Source organism: Malania oleifera, chromosome 4, assembly GCF_029873635.1.
Source record: "Malania oleifera isolate guangnan ecotype guangnan chromosome 4, ASM2987363v1, whole genome shotgun sequence".
NCBI classification, from domain to species: domain Eukaryota; kingdom Viridiplantae; phylum Streptophyta; class Magnoliopsida; order Santalales; family Ximeniaceae; genus Malania; species Malania oleifera.
In genome coordinates, this window is record NC_080420.1 from 101,480,789 (window position 1) to 101,491,359 (window position 10,571).

Genomic DNA, 10,571 nt, shown 5'->3' on the forward strand with positions numbered 1-10,571 from the left:
TTCTATATATATATATATATATATATATGATTTATCATGATTCTGAAGTACTGAAATAACCATGATGCTGCATAAACTGTAACTGTAATTCATATGTTGTAATACTGAGAACTGTATAATCACATTACTGAAGTTGCATAATCATAATATTGATATTCATGTAATCATGGTACTGAGATTCATAAAATCATGGTACTAAAATCCATAAAATCATGGTACTAAAATATCATGAAATCGGGATACTGAAATATCGTAAAACTTATATTCGTACTATATTCATATTCAAAAGCCACACGATACTGTAATACATAATTTTCATCATTAAATAAACTGTATAGTATTTTAAAACATCCTAGCATAGCATATTTCCCTTACTTGACTACTGGAAAGCCCCTACGGAATACTAGCCTAACACCCGCAGGGCCTCCTACAAAACACCCTGAAAATAATATTTTCCATAACATAATATCAGTATTTTTCCATCTATATCATTTTCTACAACTATCATAAGGCCAAAAAGGGACTAAAAGGCCTTACCCTAAAATTGGGATGAAATCCAACTTCATTTTCCTGACGATCTGCTCCGGCAAACTTGTAGAGAACTCTGCCACGAGCATTGTGGTAGCTTTGGATCGTTGATCCGGCGACTGATGGGGCCGAAATCGAAGAGAGAAGGGAGAGGGAGATGTAGAGAGAGAGAGAGAGAGAGAGAGAGAGAGAGAGAGAGATAGGAGAGAGGCGCGGTGAAAATGATAAAAATCCCGGCCTCCTTCTGTTTCTATTTCTCTCTCTCTTATTATTTAAATACTATATTTTTTTCGGGTCACTACATTCTCCCCTCCTTATAAAATTTCGTTCTCGAAATTTACTATCTGAATCTCTATTTATACTTCCATCATTCCATAAAGAAAAGGGTTTACTTATTTTATTACCTGCCCTCACTTATGGTGGAGGAATACCGTGGTTACATGGGTAGTTCTGGGAGATTACACACACACACACACACACACACACACACACACACATATATATATATATATATATATACTAAAAAAAACTATTTACTAACTAAAACTAATACATGTATCTGCAAAAAAAACTTATTCAACCATTATACTTTACCTGAGTACCTCTATACCTCTTGGAATAATTGCAGATATCTCTGTCTAATCTGCTCCTCAAGTTCCCAAGAAACTTCCTCTATAGCATGATTCCTCCACAAAACTTTAACTAACTGTATTTCTTTAGTATGTAAAACTTGAACCTTCCTATCCAAAATCTGTACTGATACTTCTTCATATGCCAATGAATCCTTAAGCTCTATCTCTGCGTAACTAATGATGTGGGATGGGTCTGGGACATATTTCTGTAACATGGCAACATGAAACACGTCATGAATACGAGCCAAAGCTAGTGATAAAGTTAGCTTGTAGGCAACTGACACTATTCTCTCAAGTATCTCAAAAGGGCCAATAAACCTAGGGCTCAACTTGCCCTTCTTCCCAAACCTCATAACTCCTTTCAAAGGAGCTATTTTCAGAAAAACATGATCACCTACTCCAAATTCCAGTTCCCAGCGGCGAGTATCTGCATAAATTTTATGCCAACTCTGTGCTGCACTGATCCTATCACGAATAAGTCGGACTTTATCACACACCTGCTGAATAATCTCTGGACCCAAAACTCGCCTTTCGCCTACTTCATCCCAAAAAAGAGGAGAATCTACATCTCCTACCATACAATGCCTCATAAGGTACCATGCCGATGCTAGCCTGATAACTGTTATTATAAGCAAATTCAACTAGTGGCAAAAATTGAATCCAGCTACCTCCGAAGTCTAGCACACAAGCACAAAGCATATCTTCCAATACTTGGATGGTTCTCTCAGTCTAACCATCGTTCTGAGGGTGGAAAGCTATGCTAAATGCTAGCTGGGTCCCTAGTGCCTCCTACAAACTCCTCCAAAACCATGATGTAAAACGTGGATCACGGTCCGAGACTATGGATACCAGCACTCCATGGGATTGAATAATCTCCTGAGATCATATGGCCTAAAAATGCCACCCTCTCTAGCCAGAACTCACACTTGCTAAACTTAACATAAAGCTTCTCCTCCCTGAGAGTCTACAGTACCTGCCTCAAATGCACCTCATGATCCTTAAAACTCTTCGAGTACACTAGTATATCATCAATGAAAACTACTACAAACTGATCTAGATACCGGTGAAAAACTTTGTTCATCAAGTCCATGAACACAGCCGGGGCATTCGTCAAACCAAACGGTATAACAAGAAATTCATAGTGCCCGTACCTGGTCCTAAAGGCAGTCTTCGCGACGTCCTCCACTTTTACTCTCACTTGATGATACCCGGATCTAAGGTCGATCTTGGAATATACCCGTGTATGCTAGAGCTGATCAAATAAATTGTCTATACGGGGTAGAGGATATTTATTCTTAATAGTGACTTTGTTTATCTCCCTGTAATCAATGCACATCCTCATAGACCTGTCTTTCTTCTTTACGAACAATACTGAAGCTCCCTATGGTGATACACTGGGTCATATAAATCCCTTGTTCAATAAATCCTACAATTGCTCCTTTAATTCTCCCAATTCTGCTGGAGCCATACAATACGAGACCTTAGAGATCGGTGCAGTCCCTGGAGGTAAATCTATAGGAAAATCTACCTCGCGCACAGGAGGCAACCCTGGTAGCTCCTCTGGAAAAATATCTAGGAATTTATCGTGCCACTGGGGTGCTGTCAATCTTTGATTCATTTTCAGATGCTTCTTTCACAAATGCTATAAACCCCTAACCTCTGTTCAAGAGTAATCTGCCTACTTGCACGGCGGATACTAGCTGTGTTGGAGCACGTACCCGTGAATCAACGAACCTGAATTCTTGCTTTCCTCTGAAAATAACTTCTTTATGGAAACAATCAATGCTAGCGTGATTGGAAGCCAACCAGTCCATACCAAGTATTATATCAAACCCGCACATATCAAACACAACAAGATCTACTGGTAATGATTTTCCCTGAATTTCTATCGGATAGCCCCTAAATACCTTCTGACATCTGATCACTGAACCTGATGGTGTAGCTACCGACAATGCTATATCTAATGACTGGGTCTCACTCTCAAATGGTTTAACATAAGATGCAGAAATGAAATAATGAGTAGCACCTGAGTCAAAAGAACAATAACTGGATATGATGAAATAGTAAAAATACCTGTCACCACATCCGTAGCGGCCTTTGCATCTCCTGGCGTCAGAGCATATACCCATGCTGGGGACACAATCCTCTGTTGGCCACCCCGAGGCGCCTGATATCCTCCTCGAGCTGCTTGATGTCCTCCCTGATAAGGTATGGGATCTGGGACCTGGTCCTGGTGACCTGGGCACTCCAGCATCACGTGGCCGGGTCTCCCACAACGATAACATACACCCTTGCCTGTCCAGCACTCACCCAAATGATGTCTCCCGCATGTCTGACACACTGGGTAAGTCTGCGCATCCTGGTTCCCACAAGGTCTTACCATCTGCCTCTGGTCTCCCCTATCTCAACCTCCTCTCCATGGGCCCCTACTGGAGCCAGTCTGGAAACCCTGAGGCACAGGCCTCTTCCTCTGACTCTGAGTTGCTACACCCCTTTGAATGCCACTCTTAATGATCGCAGCTTTATCTACAACTTCTGTGAATGTCTGAGCCCTGAAACCAATCACCTGCTCAAACAGATTCTGCCTCAGCCCCTCTTGAAACTTCCTTGCCTTTTTCTCTTCATCAGGTGCTAAATGTAGGAAAAAATGCGACAACTCGACAAACCGAGCCACGTACTGAGATACAGTCATCTGTCCCTGTACCAAATGCAAAAACTCTGCTACCTTTGCGCTTCGAATGATAGCAAGGAAATACCACTCAAAGAATAGATCCTTGAATCGGTCCCATGTCACTGGAACTGGAATTGACCTCTGCTCCTCTATCAGACGCGCTGCTCTCCACCAGTGCTTCACCTCCCCTGTCAACTTAAATGTGGCAAATGCTACCTTCTGCTCCTCTGTACATGGAAGCACCGCCAATGTCTCTTCAATTTCCTAGACCCAATTTTCAGCTACAGTCGGGTCATCTCCTATAGCAAAGGATGGGGGCTTCATACGCATAAACTGCTCAATCGAACAGCCACACTTCCCAGAGCTCCTGGCCATCTCAGCCATCACCTGCTGAGTGACACTGTGCAGAACAACATCTGTGTCTCCTCTACCTATGCTGGAAGGTCCTGGCCTGTCCTCCGCAGCATTCATGCCACTACTTCCTGGGTCCATTCTGAAAACAAGAAAACATACATAAGCAACTTATCCCCTATAAGGACCTATCCCGTATCAACTCAAAATTAATTACCTTCCCTGACCTTACCCAATGTCCAGTTCTTTCACCCAGACACACGACCCGATAATAGTTTACTATGGTTTTCCTGAAATCGTCACCCCAGGAAAAACACAGAAACCACCACAGTAATCCTTTACCCAAACACAGAACAAACCCCAAATCCTTTTCCTATACTCTGGTATTGCTTCTGCTGCACTCTAAGGTCTATAGAACCTAGCAAACCTAGACTCTGATACCAAACTGTAACGACCTGCTTAATTAACTGTTTTTTTTTTCACTAATATTCTACATGCTCTGATACCATGCTGGGGGTAAACCCAACCAAAACCTAAGTAGCAAGAAGCGGAAATCATGAAACATAACCATAAATAATTACATACAATACCAGAGTTCAAAAATGTTTTCCCAAAATATATACATATCACTATTCCCCAAAAACCCTCTACTAGCTAGGGTATACAAAATCATTCCCAAAAATGTACTCACTCTCTGTCAGGGCACTATAGAAGCCCCTCTATTTGCAAGCCTGATCAGCTCGCCTACCTGGATCACCTGAAAAATGTTTGAACACTGGGATGAGCCGACGCTTAGTAAGAAGAAATATGCTATTACTAGTGTGTGGCAAATGAGATGCTATATATATATATATATATCATGAAATCTGTTTTCATATAAACATGAATAATTGAATACAAAGTACATTACCAATAATAAAATACACCACCCCTTTCCATGTTGCTTAACATAGCAGTATTATAGATTATAATTCAAAGTACTTCTAGTGTACATAAGTATGGCCCCTGTTTCTGTAAATTCGTACGTATGTAATAGTAACTGAAACTGTTTCCTATGGCTATCTGTGTGTCATCACTTGCCCCCCCTCATGACAGGGTTGTGCGGCCCGTAGGCTGGATTTACCTTGGCTGGCCAACCAGGAATAAATCACTGTACTCCAAAGGTCAATTTGCCCACCTCAACCCATATCTGGATGGGGAGCCTAACCTCTTCAAGGACCTAGGTGAAAGACCTTACCACCTATTATCTAAATAGGTGGTTGCACTAATAAAGTAACATAATATCTGTAGCAACGGTACCGTGCTCTGTAGCTGCAAGTCCAATAGGGTCTAATATCATATAATATATTTATATATATATATATATGATTTATATATATATATATATATATATGATTTACCATGATTCTGAAGTACTGAAATAACCATGATGCTGCATAAACTGTAACTGTAATTCATATGTTGTAATACTGAGAACTGTATAATCACATTACTGAAGTTGCATAATCATAATATTGATATTCATGTAATCATGGTACTGAGATTCATAAAATCATGGTTCTAAAATCCATAAAATCATGGTACTAAAATATCATAAAATCAGGATACTGAAATATCATAAAACTTATATTCGTACTATATTCATATTTAAAAGCCACACAATACTGTAATACATAATTTTCATCATTAAATAAACTGTATAGTATTTTAAAACATCCTAGCATAGCATATTTCTCTTACCTGACTACTGGAAAGCCCCTACGGAATACTAGCCTAACACCCGCAGAGCCTCCTACAAAACACCCTGAAAACAATATTCGCCAAAACATAATATCAGTATTTTTCCGTCTATATCATTTTCTATAACTATCATAACGCCAAAAAGGGACTAAAGGTCTTACCCTGAAAATTGGGATGAAATCCAACTTCATTTTCCTGACGATCCGCTCCAGCAAACTTGTAGAGAACTCTGCCAGGAGCGTCGTTGTAGCTTTGGATCGTCAATCCGGCGACTAGTGGGGCCGAAATCGAAGAGAGAAGGGAGAGGGAGACATAGAGAAAGAGAGAGGCGTGGTGAAAATGATAAAAATCCTGGGTTTCCACTATTTATAGGGTCAGGTTCGTCGATGAGACACGTCACTTCGTCGACGAATCCTTTAATAAATTCGTCGACCAAGCCCTGTATTCGTTGATGAAATTCAGAGAAGCCCGAACCGTCTCTCGGTATTTTCTCGTCGACGAAGCCCTATATTCGTCGACGAAATTCTTTAAACCTTCGTCAACGAAACCCTATGTTCGTCGACGAAGCGCTGGAAATTTTCTGAAATTTTTATTTTCCTCAAAATGTAATGTCGTCAACGAACGCGGAGTGTTCGTCGACGAAGTCTACGACCCCCTTCTTTTTTTGTTTCTATTTCTCTCTCTTTCTCTCTTATTATTTAAATACTATATTTTTTTCGGGTCACTACAAGAAATGAGTTTGTACAAATTACTGGAATGAGTATTTTGGAAAAATGTGAAAAATACGTGAAATATGATATATATATATATATATATATATATATATATATATATTATTAGAAGATGATGAAATGTGCACAGAAAATGATGATAATATTTATATTGAACTGAATTGTGATATATTAGAATATGATTGATGAAATGCCAATACCGCAAAATGATTGCAGGTATGTGGTAGTGAACCCTGATGGATGGTTATGATATTGAGCACGGTACCATTGCTAGTGGTGTTAGTGCAACCACACGGACTATTGGAGCATGTGGTGTGACAGTCGACTGTACTATTTTGTAGGGTTGTTGGGCCCCCTAAGTCCGGATTAGGGTTATAGGCCGGCCAATAGTACTATAGACGCGATATGTGATATGATATTTGATCTAACCAGATCGGCCAATCGTGATTAGATTCAGCCTTCGGGCCGCACAACCTTGACCATGGGGGGAAGCATGGCGTGGATAGAAAGATCCTCAAAGTAGCCATGAGTTATAGACGTGATGTTGGTATTTGATACCAAGGATACTCATGAGCGAGAAAATAAAATGGAAACGAAAAATAAAAGAATGATAAAATTGGCTAAAATGAGAAATAAAAGAAAGAATGGAAATTGAGAAACAGAGAATGATAAAATTGAGAAATGGAACTATGTGAGTTGATAATATAAATAATTTAGGTGAAGTGAAACTCTTCACCTGAGGGCTTACTGAGTAAGGTGAGTGCCCTGATAGGTATCAGATGTGATCAGACCTGGCTGCATAATGTGTTAAGGCAGAGGGAAGCTATCTGTATGGGTGGGTAATCTTCCCTATTCTCAAGAACTCCGCGGATAATTATGTGTTGGAAATCATTGAATTTGAGAAATGATTTTAAAGCTTATAAAAGCTTGTGTTGTATATCTATATGACTATGAGAATATATTTGCTAGTGTATTTTCTCAGATGAAATGTTATTTTGAAAAGTAAAGCATGTTATAACTAAACTTATATGACCACACACTGTAAATAATTTATTCCCTCTTACTGAGATGTGTCTCACCCAAATTATCTAAATTTTTCAGGGAACGGGGACAGATCTGGTGATAGTGCTTTGTGATCATAGGGAGCTGAGACCTTGACACACAGGGTGAGTTTTGTGGATTAGGGGAGGTGTAATTCCCCTAGATTTGTGTTGTTTTTAGGTTGTGATGGTAGTGTATATATTTGTGTATATGTGTATATTGATGCTATGGGTATTGTATTCTGACTAATATGTATATACTATCTTCCACTATTAGGTTGTATAATAAAATAACTTTTTACCCGGTACCCAATGTGGGTCGGGTCGTATGAATGATAGTAGGATTGTTGACGTGGCCGATTTATGGATGTTGTTTATGACGAGTAAATTAAGTATTTATTATTGTTTATTGGAAAAAAAATGTACGAAAATTGAGGCATCACAGTTATACGATGTATTAATTTACCAGATGATACAGTTTTGGATATTATTATAGTATTTATGCAACTTGGTCGCCACATACTAGTGGTAGCATATTTCCACTTACTGAGCATCATCTCGCCCCATTACTCAATATTTATTTTTTAGGTGATCCCGCTAGGCAAGCAAATTAGGCTCGCAGCCCTATTGATAGGGTAAGTGTATATTGAGGTTTTTGGGTTTTGAGTAGGTGGTGTCAGTGGAAAATGTAAGAATATACCTATGGTTTAGAAACACTAGATTCTGGTATTGCACTTATATATATGGATGTATGACATTATGTTTTCTGCTGCATAGGTGTATTTATTATGTACAGGAATACCTCAATGCTCATTTGGGGCCTGAGATGCTATCGCAGAGATATCAGAGTGATTTATCTATATAAAAAAATATTGAAATTTTTGGGTCATTACAGTTTGGTATCAGAGCCTATGTTGCAGGTTCTGTAGACTCTAGAGTATAGTAGAAAACAATACTAGAATTTAGAAATGGAATCTTAAGAAGAGTGGAATAGGCTATCAGTGAAGTTGATGTTGGGAAACTAGGATGAGAATTTAGGGTTTTGTTTTGCAGTTTGGGGGTAGAATTTCGGGTGGTTTTTGTGATTTTCCTAGGATGACGATTCCAGGAAAACCATAGTAAACTATCGATGATTTCTATTTTCATATGGTAGGGCTTGACCTTAAATTAGTAATGAGAGGTTAGGGGTATTTTTATTAGTATAGTATTGTAGGATTCAGATACTTAAAATAATTTGGTGATATTGCAAGATGGACCTAGGAGGTAGTAGCGCTCATGCTAGTGGTGATGACGGAGCTGGGCCTTTTGGTGCTGGCAGCGGGGATTTAGATGTTGTGATACACAGTGTGGCTCAGCAAGTTATGGCTGAGATTTCTCGGAGCTCTAAAGAGCAGGGAGGTCCATCTTCAGTTCAGGGGTGTACGATAGAGAAATTTATGAAGATTAACCTGCCAGCATTTTTCAAGAGTGGCTGATCTTGCAGTCGTGGAGAATTGGGTGCAAGAGATAAAGAAGATTTTGACGGTGCTTCACTGCACTGATGAGTAGAGGGTCCTTTATGCTACGTACAAGCTAACAGGGGAGGCTAAGAGATGGTGGACGACCACTAGACTATTGGAGGAGTAGAGAGAAATCCTAGTGCCGATGACCTAGTCTCAATTTAGGGACATATTCTTTGATAGATACTATCCTACCTCGGTCAGAGAGGATAGGGTACAGGAGTTTCTAAGCTTGTCCCAGGGTTCAATGACAGTTTAGCAGTACATGAAAAAATTTATTGAATTATTGTGTTTCTGCCCTTATATTGTTCCAGATGAAGTTAAGAAGGCTAGGATGTTCGAGAGGAACTTGAAGCGAGATATTTATAGGCAGGTGTCGGTAATGAGGATACAGGACTTCTCAAAATTGGTTGAAAAGGCCATACTAGCAAAGAAGAGTTTGCTGAGAGAGACTGAGATACAGAATTAGAAGAAAAGGACTGCATCCTCGAGTTTTCATGTGGGGTCCAGCCTAGGCCCTTGGAGAGGAGGTAGATTCGGTGGGGATCAGAGGCAGATGGTAGAGTACAGTGGATTTTAGAGTGGACAGCCTTATACCATATGCCCCATATGTGGATGGAGACATCCAAGTGAGTGCCAACTAGGGGAGAATGTCTACTACCGTTGTGGGAGACCTGGTCATATCGCTCGAACATGCTAGATGCCAATGATTTATGCACCAGCCCCCAGACCGAATTGGGGTGGTCATCAGGCACCATGTGGAGGTCAGCAGAGGAACACGGCGTCAGCGAGGTGTATGCATTGTGTCCGAGAGACTTTGAGATGGCTGGAGACGTTGTCACAGGTACCCTTATTTCTTTTTCATATAAAGCTTTTATTTTATTTGATATAGGTGCTATCCATTTTTTTTATTTCATCAGTGTTGATTACGTGCTAAAACTGCGTAATTAGGCATCTTAATCCGGGCATTATGGCTTCTAGTTTTAATTAAATGTCTTATTATGTCCAATATTTTAAAAAATTGCCCTACTTATTTTTTTTTGAATTTTATTGAACAATTTGTAATTTTTTATCGTAGAAAAATTCCAAGGAGTCAAAACTGGCACTAGTTCGTAATTCATACATAACTTTCATGTCTGAGCTCTGATTGAGACGATTCAAATCTTTAGAGAAAGAAGAAAGGATTATCTACAACTTCCATGTTTTGAGTTTTGAGCGAAAGGGGCTCTAGAAAGGTCAAACATGGCAATGATCTAAAAGAGGAAAAATGAAAAAAAAAAAAAGGAAAACAAAAAATATGTTTAGCTTTGATGTGGTCGGGTCGGATCCTTTAATTGGGTCTCGTGGGTCTAGGGCATTACTCTCCCTTTCCCTTTATA